This window comes from Heliangelus exortis, chromosome 5 (assembly GCF_036169615.1).
Source record: "Heliangelus exortis chromosome 5, bHelExo1.hap1, whole genome shotgun sequence".
In the NCBI taxonomy this organism is placed as follows: Eukaryota; Metazoa; Chordata; class Aves; order Apodiformes; family Trochilidae; genus Heliangelus; species Heliangelus exortis.
In genome coordinates this window covers 29,860,851-29,871,617 of record NC_092426.1, presented here as the reverse complement: position 1 = coordinate 29,871,617, position 10,767 = coordinate 29,860,851, and positions in this window count along the sequence as shown.

Sequence of the window (10,767 nt, the reverse complement as noted above, 5' to 3'; positions counted from 1 at the left end):
TGTGGCAACAAATGTAACAAAATCATCCTGTGCTCCTGGTTACATCAGTGGGGTAGCTTAAAAAATCCACTTCAATAGGACCTGACAGTCAAATTCTATACTCCTTAAAGTCTCAATGACACTTTTTTTGTAACAAAGAAAATATTTTTTAAAGTCCAAACAAAATTATATTTATAGTATATTTATACAAGTACTTTGTATTTAGGTACATTTATATCTGGCAACACAAACTGTGGCATAAGAAGGAATGGAATCAAATCATACAAACTTTTCACATCTATCACATTGCAATATATAGGTGAGATTTTAGTTTTTAATCAAAGAAGATTTTCAAAATTTAATATTAACCACATAAATACATGCGATTTTGCAAAAGTAATCATATATCTATACAGAAAATAATTTTTTGTGAAGAAAAAAGCATTCATTATATTCATTATATGAATTTAATAGCACATGGACAACTGGCCGTACATGCAACTTAATCACTTTTACTGAATTCAACCTAGAGTATCTTATTTTAGTGAAATACTGCAGGTTTACAGGACATGACTGCATGACAAAGGGAAAACCAGATAGGTTAGGGTGATCTTTATAAAAGAAAAAGCAATTTGATGACACTGAATGCTAAGCAAGGCACCCTACATGGTTGATGAAAGGCTCTTTCTTGTACCTTCTCCATTGACAAGAAATATTAAAAAAAAAAAAAAAAAAAGGAGGAATACTTTTCTAGCTTCAATTTAAAAAGGCTATAAAAAATAAGTGAAGTTTTGAAGTTTTGAAATCAACTCCATCTGCCTAACTAATCTGTCTACTCTGGACAGGAAGACTTTTTTCCTCAAATATGGATCTTCCCAAGTTTTGTTAACTGGCCTCTGGCACAACACAGGTTTTCCTTGAACTGAAGGTACAAAGTTGCAGTATACATTTGCAAGATGTCAGCATTTTTTCATACTATGCAATTCAACTAAAGCTTAGGAAGTAATTAAAGAAAAAAGAGTTTGACACATCTTGTCAAAAGTTTCTGCTATTCCTACTCTATACTTGGACATTCATAATGTGGTTATCATGTATTTGGCCTTCACATAATATTTTCCCTTTTAATTTTTAGTACTGTAACTTCATCTATGACTTTTGTGATTTTCTCCAAGCTGTTTGGTGTACTGGATGTTTAAGTTTAGGTGTAGCCATGATTTAATGCCCTCTGCATTTCACAACACATTCTCATTTTCAGGCTTAGTCTACAGAAAGATTTCTGCAAATAAGTAATTTTTTTTTTTCCTCCATCCAGAACCCCAGGATTTATCTCTTTTTCTTTGTCCTTTTTTGCACAATGTTCCATGATGGGTCAGTCTCTGATTTATTAGAAATAACAAGATGAAGACAATCCACTAAAAGACGGTCATATAGAAGAACAAATCAAGACTCTGGTACTGGAAAAAAGGAATTGTTTGATATGCATTTGAAACTTAGAAAATAGAAATTGTTGTCATCTTCATTCTACCTGCCAGGCCCTGCCCTGAGACCCTCCATAGGGATCTCCCCCACCCTGACAATATTTGAGCAGAATATTTCTCCCTTTAGTGTGGAGCTGACCTTTTGTTACGAAAAAGGACAATGTAGAAATAGTGGTTAGAGGACTGGAAGTTGGCACATCTAGGTAAATTTTGCTATGGGGAATCAAAATAAACTCAGAAAAGCATCAGATTTCCATTTAAATCACATAAGCTAAACACAGAATAAATTAAATTAGTACAGAATTGCTTCATTCCTAGCGTGTGTCCACTCTCTATGATATTTTTACTTATCTCCATGATATTTTTTCTTATTTCCTATTTAGTAAACACCTGCAGCTGAAGCACAGTATGCTCTCATATAACTCCAACATCTAAAGCATGTGCTACTAATAAAACATCTATAGATGTATTCAATATGGGCCGCCCCTTCATTCCAGTGTAAGATGAATGGAGAAGTTTATGATGAAAGGTTTGTGGTCTGGCAGAGAAGGGAGAAGTCTGGATTAGCCACTGAATGCAAGATGTTTTCATAACATGTTACTGTGACTGAAATTGCAGTCAATCTATTTATCATTGCTAATCTACTTGGTGCAAGAGGTAAGCTATTTAAAGGGCAGATAACTCAGGTGAATGGTACAAGTATTTCTTTCTTTGATCCTGTGCCTTTAGTGGTTTATTTGATTCATTACTCTACCCATATGGAGATACAGTGGCATGAGGCTGGTGAAATGCAAGGAGATGGGGTTGGCCTGGACATGGCCGTGAGTGCAGATGTGTTGCACTCACAGTCTCCCACTTCCAAATCACATACAGCACAATGTAAATGCATGCAAACCCAATCTATTTCAAAACCAATGGGCCCACACAGCTACAAGGCAAAGATACAAACATTTTATCAGAGTTTACATTCAACGCTCAGATTAAGAAAATTCTGTGTACTCTTAGTCAGGTATGTAAGGAGGCACCTTTGATATCAGTGTTGCTGGGATGAAGTGCAATTCTTTTCATATCTTTAGGGAGGAGAAGCCTACAAAAAAGTCACAGAGATGACAACAAAAGATCCATAAACTGAATGACCAAAACTGAATATTATTTTCATCACTGCCAGATGTTTGGGGTTTTTTTTCTCTCTCTCTTTTTTTTTCATGTCATTCGAACTCAGCATTATATGTAACTTGCACTGATAGTATCTTGGGAGAGACAAAGTTGAGCAAGAAAACACTTTTGTGGACATTTTCGTCATGGGAAGCTAAAATTCTGTGTAAGCTCTCCTTGCAAACTGAAAGCTGAAGCTAATGTCAGGCTTCACTAAGCACACAAGGCTCTGATTTTGTATCATTAAAGACTCATTATCTCTTTTAACTTCTGTTGAAAGCATTCATCCATAACCATAGCTACCACTGAAACAATAGAAGTTACTAGATCAGTAATAATGCATTTTTGCCAGCTTAAAAAGCCTTTAAAGGATGTATTGGATTATACAACACAGGGGAAAAAAAACAAAGCAAACCCCCCAAAAAAACCTCAAGTAGAAAGAGAGTATGAAAGATTGTTTCTGAAATTAACTTAAAAACAAGCAGGTGTCAGAGAGATTAATTGCTTTTTTAGTTCTGCCTTTAAAAAGCCTTAGCTTTAAATTTGATTTTCAGATAATGTTTATTTCCAGAGAAGAACAGATATTTTTCAGTGCTGAGTCTTAAGTAGAAAATTCTTAAATGAAACAGAATGAAACTGTCTCAATATGGTGATCTTACCAATTTTTTTCTTGTTTAATATATCTTCTTACACCAAAACTCTCCTTTGAATTCAGCAGTGGATTACATGAACAGTAATTTGTATATTTACAGGTTTTGTTTACACTTTCATTATACCTCTACTGCATTATCTGATGTCTTGATACAGCTTTCAATCTTATAGCCACTTTAATCTGCTCCTGCACTCAGCATATTTGAGTGAGTTTGTTGGCATAAGGGAATTTTGAAGGTTATATTGCAGTACATGAATCAACAGAAAATGAAATGCACTTGAGACATGATCAGCCAGTTTTAATTCATTGCAGAAAGTTATAGATACCAAAATGCATTTAATGTAATCTGATCTCTTTATTCAAACTTGAATTTATGAGCAATTCAGCAAGAGTAGAATGACAACTTTGTTTAAAAAACAGTAGTCTATATTGAATGTCATTTTAATGTCTCTTTGACATATTTACATCTAATGAGTAGAGAAAAGTAGAATCTCTGAACATAAATTTCTATTTTCACAAGAAAAAAAAAAAAAAGGGGGGGGGGGAATATCATTCTTTCATTTCTTGCAATACAATATGTCATCATAAGACAGGCCAGCTTGAGGATAAATGTTAAACAAATCCTCTGCATTTTGAGGCCAATATACAGATTAGGAGCCTGCTAAGGAAAAAGTAAGCAGCACCAGCATGCACTGTTCTCTAAAAGGCTACTTTGTACCTGCAGAGCAAAGCTGTGCTTTGGTGCTGTCTGGCTGAAGGTTCATAGCTCAGCACACAAAGAAACATGAGTATAGGGCTGATTTCTTCCTTAAGAACAAACTGGACCTGGCCATAAGGCATTGGAATGGACTGCCCAGGGATGGGGGGGGAGTCACCATCCCTGGGGGTGTTTAGGGAAGGGCTGATGTGGCACTTAGTGCTGATGTGGTGGTGTTAGGTCAGAGCTGGACTTGATGATCTCAGAGGTCTTTTCCAGCCTCAGTAATTCTGTGAGTCTATGATAAACACAACTCAGGTGTGGTATTATGACATGGTATTATTTTGCTAACTGTGCCTAGTCTTAAGTCCAAACATGACTGGTGGTGGATCACATTGTGACATAGCTTTGTGTATCTTTATTTAGGAAAAATACTGATTTTTTCTGTAGAAGAGACCTGTTAAAGTAGATAAAAGAGACCAATTAAGGCTGAAATTTTGAGTTCTCATCTTGAAAAAAAAGTTGAAATCAGTGTGCCCAAAAAATTGCACTAAGATTATTTGCAATTTTTGACTTAATGCTGTGAATCTGAGAAAAATATACTCTTTTTGGCAAAATGTAATCACCTAGATGAATGCCTGTGAAAAGACAGTTCTTGCTTTTATATAAAGGAACTGTTAACAAGCAACTACAGTCTAGTTCTTGATTTACAGTTTAAGCCTCCAAATGTTTTGCTAGGTGAAAATTTTCATTCTAAATGGTTAGTCTCAGTATGTCACAGATGGAATTCAGAGGTGTGTAGAAGCTTTATGTGATATAGAACTACATATAAACAAATAAAATGGATGCTTACGTAGTCAAACTTACATAATCGTATCTAAAATACATAAAATATTATTAAACAAATTGAAGTTATCAATCTATGCAAAATTGTGTGGTATTGTCATGTTAAAACTGAAATAGGGGACAGAAATACTGAAATGCAAAACTAAGATCCAGTGTCTAAGACAAGAAACATTAAAAGATTCTGGAACACCTTTTGATCATAAAATATCTCTACTAGAATTTGGAAAACCAGGGTTAGGAAATGTAAAGGTTTTGGTGATACATTTTTGGTGATGATTTGCTGAGTTTGCTGAATTTATGTTTTTATTCTTCTGTGCATAATTCTGTACTTATGTAGACTGAAACGTATAGTTTATTTATATATTAGATGCTCTTCATGTATTAATGCTATAATTGCAGACATTTTATTTTTAGATAAATTTGCTTATCAGGAAGTCAAAATGATTTTTTTTTTATATCTGGGTTTTGGCTTTTCAGAATACAGACCATGAGGGTCAAGAGTCAGAGTAGGGTAGCTTTATTTGCTATTATCTTACTAAATGTTGTATATTTTGCCACAGATACAGTTTTTGACTTTCACAGAACATAGAATCATCATAGAATCACAGAATAGTTTGTGCTGGAAGGGACTTTTAAAGGCCCAATTCTAGTCCAATTCCCCTGCAGTGAGCTAGATCAGCAAACTAGATCAGGTTGCTTATAGTCGTGGCCAGTCAGATCTTGAATCTTTCTAAGGCTGGGGTTTCTCCCACCTCTTTGGAAAACCTGTTTCAGCATTTCACCATCCTCATCATATAAACTATCTTCCTTGTATTTAATCTGAATCTATCCTCTGTTAGTTTAAAACAGTTACCCCTCATCCTTTCAGTACAGGCTTCACTAAAATGTTTGTCCCCATCATTGATTTTCTTTGGTCAGTGTTGATTTATGGTTGTGTTGTGGGGGTTTTTAAAGCAAGAGGCAGCATGTTCATTTTCCATGTGTTAAATTTGGTGAGCGTACCTGGAGGTAGCACAGCTTCCGTCTAACAGACCCAATAAAATACACTGTTCTGCCCAGGAGTGCAGGGACCAAACAATTTAACAGCTGAATTGACAATGTCTATTCACCTATTTGTGCCTCATGATTTCTCCATGGGAACTGGTTTAAACTTTCTCAGAGTCTGAGGAATACAGAATGTCTTTTGCATGTGGCTTGTCTGGTCTCTGAACTCATACTGAAGATTTTCAGTCACTTGAAGCTATTGCTGAAGGTGGTTTAGAATAACCTGCTTGGTGTTACACTAAAATAATGAGTGTGCTTACATGATCAGTAGCAGCAGGCTTAAAAGATATTCTTTGACCTGAATATCAGCTGTCATTAGGAACATGGTTCACATGGAGGTAAAGTAGCAAATCTTTCTTCTTGAAATGTCATGCACCATGTTTTTACTCTGTTTCACCTGCACTGTCTTGTATTGACTGTAGTGATTAAAAAGTTATTCAATATGGTCTGAAACTCATGCTGGCAAGGTCACCTTTTTATAGATTTTAAATTGTTCTGAGCCAAGAGAGGAGATTTGTACCAACTGAATTACCAGCAGCATCCGGGCATGCTGTAGGTGCTCCAAACCCATACCCTACATTATTCCTTACTACCTCCCAGCTACTGGCTATAATTTTGTAGGCATGAATTTCTGCTTAACTTGCTGCTTTCTGTTTGACAGCACACCCAAGAGAATGTCAAAAATGTGGTTGACTGGCCTGGTAGGTCTTTGTTCTGCTGAAGGGTAAGATGTAAGATCATGGAGGTGCATTGGGAAATACCTGCTTTGACCTCCCTGAGTGCTTTTGTTTCAGGAAACACAGCACATGAGGTATCTGTGTCCCTTAGTCATGAGGATCAACCTTGGTATGATGCAGAGAGGGCCAGCAGTGACAGTGATTTCATTATTTCCTGATTCCCCACAGTACTGTATTGTGGCCATATTTTATGAGATGGAACAATGCATTTCAATGTTACTGCAAGCCACTGGGAGGTGATGAAGTGTGAGGGTTGGTTGGCTGGCTTGTGTATTATTTCACACTTTCCCAGTTTGGGCTAAGCAGTCCCTGTCTCAAAGATATTTTGGTCTAATTTTCATAGGAAAATGCAGAAACAACATGGAAAGCAAAAGACAACAGAAGAACAAAAGTGGAGATGGTATTAAAATAAGATTATTTACTTACTCAGTGATGGTTTGCAAGATCCACAGTGAAAGTGGATCTTCAGTACAATGAATTGGCTTTTTTTTTTCTACAGGAGGACATTTTTATCTATATTTTGGTCTTATCCCATTTAGCATTTTTCCCTGGTAAAAGGAAAACAAACAAAAAAACGAAAAAGCCATTCTTATGTTACAGACTTTGATGCTACATTTAAAAAAGAAACTAATATTTTAAGCTCACATTGCATTACTTTTTGTGTTATTTAAGTATATATCTGAATATCTGAAGATTCACATTAGACTGCAAAATCCTGACTAATACTATGAATGTGCAAAGATAATGAGAAGCTCAACATGAGCTGGCAATGTGCAGCCCAGCTGGCCAACTGTATCCTGCTCTGCATCGAAAGAAGTGTGGCCAGCAGGTTGAAGGAGGTGAATCTTCCCGTTTACCCCTCTCTTATGAGACCCCATCTGGGGTATGGTGTCCAATTCTGGGGTCCCCAGGAAAAGAAGTTTACAGACCTGCTCAAACGAGTCCAGAGGAAGCCAGAAATATGATCAGAGGGCTGCAGCACCTCTCCTATGAAGACAGGCTGAGACAGTTGGGGTTGTTCGCCTTGAAGAAGCCTTTCAATGATTCTATGGCAGCATTGTAAAGCCACTTAAGCTACATTTTGAGTAAAAAGAATGGACAAGCTGAATAGTTTCTTCTTTTGTGTTGTTTCCTCTTTTTGACTGATAATGTCTTAGGTTGCAACACCCAAACTTCAATTTCAGTGCTTTAGAAACCAGATTTGGGATCCTGGTGCTTTGCTGCATCTTCCTAGGTCTTTCCTGGTTCTGGCATCTCAGTGCAATTGTATAGAATTCTGAAATAATAAGCCTAACTCATGCACTCTACTTCTTAAGGGGTAGTCTGTGCTTAATTTGATTAAACTCTGACTTATTTTCCTGAGGTCATTAAAAAAATCTTTAAAGCAAGCACCAATCTACCAGACAATTCCAGGCAACAGCCCTTTTTCTTCAGTTTCCAAGCAGTACTGTACTATGGATTCTTCGTATATTTGAATCACTATTTGATTTTGTTTTCCTTTCCACTCATTTTTCAATGTATTAATATCAGATAAACTCTGCTAAGATCTCACCGAAGCACTATTGGTACTATTGGTAAGTATTGGTATTGGGAAGTACTATTGGTACTTATAGTCATTTAGAAATTATTTTTGTGAGGGTCACAAGTGGGATCAAATGCCATTTTTTTCCTCCTGAGCAAAGTGTTCCCTTCCCCTGCCCTTCCCTCAGCTCAGAGGGTTTTACTCCAAGTCTCAATATTTCACATATAATCAACTGCAGAGTGTTAGGCAGAATAGCTCTAGAAGCCCTGTGAGGTATTAAAAGAATTAACAGTCTCTTACCATCCTAAATTATTTTCCTTGCTCTAGTTAGGAGACTCCTCATGAATGTAAAAATTTCTAACTGCCAGGCATTCCATATTGTTCAGGGCATGTTCAATGTAGACCTTGCCAATAATTGTTAGTGTAATCCTAGAGTAAATGTAGGATCTATCTGTCAGTGCCATGACAGCTTTTTTGTTAGTATTTTGTTACACTGGACTGATGCATTATATTAGTAAAGACAGGGACATTACAGTTAGTCATCCTTAATTATGCTTTTTTTCTGCTTGAGCTTACAACTTGAATTTGGATCTTGTAATATAATATATTTATCTGACATGTCAAGGTAAGTTCAGATGCCACTCCTGAAAAACTGCTGCTCATGCTGCCATGAATATCAGTTGCTGGTGAACAGAGAAATTCCTCAGATTTTTGCAAATATTTTTCGATTTCTGAAAAAAGCTAACTCCTACTGTAAAAATGAAAAATTATATTGACTTTTAAACACTTTGTGATGCATACCCAAGGGTGTTTATTACTGTTAGGTGGGATTTATCACTGAAAAGGATTAGTGGAACACATTGCATATTATTGAGGCAATCTTGGTTTTCTATCAGATACATATATTTGTATGCATAGCTTATTCAGAAGATTTATTTTGTATGTATGTATGTATATGTAGCACACTAAGAGATGCTGAGCATCTGTAGTAACCACTAAATTCAGCAAACAAAGTCTGCATAGCACAAAGTGATGATGTTTATGACTATCTAAACTCTAGTCAGGTTATAGATAGGGCAGATAAAGCTCTACAGTTTTTGTTTCTACCGATACATTTTAATTTGTCTTCCTGAAAATAAAACGAAAGTGAAAGAATAAGCCAAAAAACATTTTTTATGTATCAAACAATAAGAGATGACTTCTGGAAAGATTAAAATGCTCTTGGGACATACCAACCCAAACCTGTAGATGATGGTTACCTGCTTTGGGAAACGATTCCTTTGGTTTAGTCATGAGACAGGAGATGGTAAGGACCGAGATCAAATAAATTTTGCTCCATAGAGAACAGGACAGCTGCAAGCTCATGAACTGGCACTGACACTTGTGAAAACTGACACCATTATTCTGCTAAAATGCTGAGTCTCCCATCAAACCGGGAGAGGCAGTGACATGAGGCAAAGATGTGTCAGCTCCTGGGAGATAGGGTTCTTTGAGCTGTGCAGGTTCAGAAAGTGCTGTTTCAGTGCAGTTTCTTAGGCTGGGGAAGGGAAAAAGTAAAGGTAGAAGAGGTTGCACTCACTGAGGCAGAGTCACTTACTCACCAGCAGAACACTTCGAGTTCTAGAGGAACTTTAAATTCATTCCCTACTTATTATTTCTCACTAAAGTGCTGATAGCGAGGTAAATTTTCTGATGTCCATGTAACATTGGCAGATATGGGACTAAAGGAAAAATTAGAAGAATTTTTTTAAAAATTTGAAAGAATTAAAAAAATTAGAAGAAAAAAAATTAGAAGAAATTAGAACTTTTAAGTAGTTCACCACCATTTGCTATTGTTCTCTAACATTACCAGGGATAAATTTAGAGGATGCTTACTGATATCAACCTGATAAATGCAGTACTGCTGAAACGTTGTTATAGTCTCTAGTCAAATAATGTTTATCTTAAAATTGAACAAACAACCATTCCTGGCAAGTATTGTCTACCTCCTTGATATTTAGCACCTTATGATATTTAGCATATTGTGTAAGAATCTGATTCCCTATAATAATTAGCTTCAGTTTTTAGAGCATAGGTATCTAACCTTTGAACTCACTGAAACAATGGCCTTTAGGCCATCAAATCCACTGAAATTAAAGCATTGAAGTATCCATATATTGATTACAATATACCTTAATCAATATTGCACTCTGTTCATACACTGGAAGTACTTTCCACTGTGCCATTTTCACTTTGTTTTTTCTTGCTGTGGATTTTTCCCTGAACAAATTCATAGTTAAAAGCTTTTTTTTTTTTTTTTTTTTTTAGTTATTGAGAACTCTGTAAACTTTTCCAATCTCATGTTCTGCTGACGTTTTACTTGAAAAATTAATGATAATGGTATAAATTAACAATTCACAATTTTGCCAAATAGCTTAATTTCTTTTCAAATATGAATTAGCATATATACATAGCAGCTTTCCATGGATATTTTTTCTTTACTCCTGAATGCTCTCTCCATCTCAAAGAACAATGGGACAGTTAAACAAAAATAAAGCCATATCTTGGTCACAGGACAATCTCTTATGCAATCCTCAAATGTCAATGCATCTACAGCCTGAAGAGACAGCACACATGGCCCTTTCTAGTCCTTAATCAGTGAACGTCAGCAGGCTGAG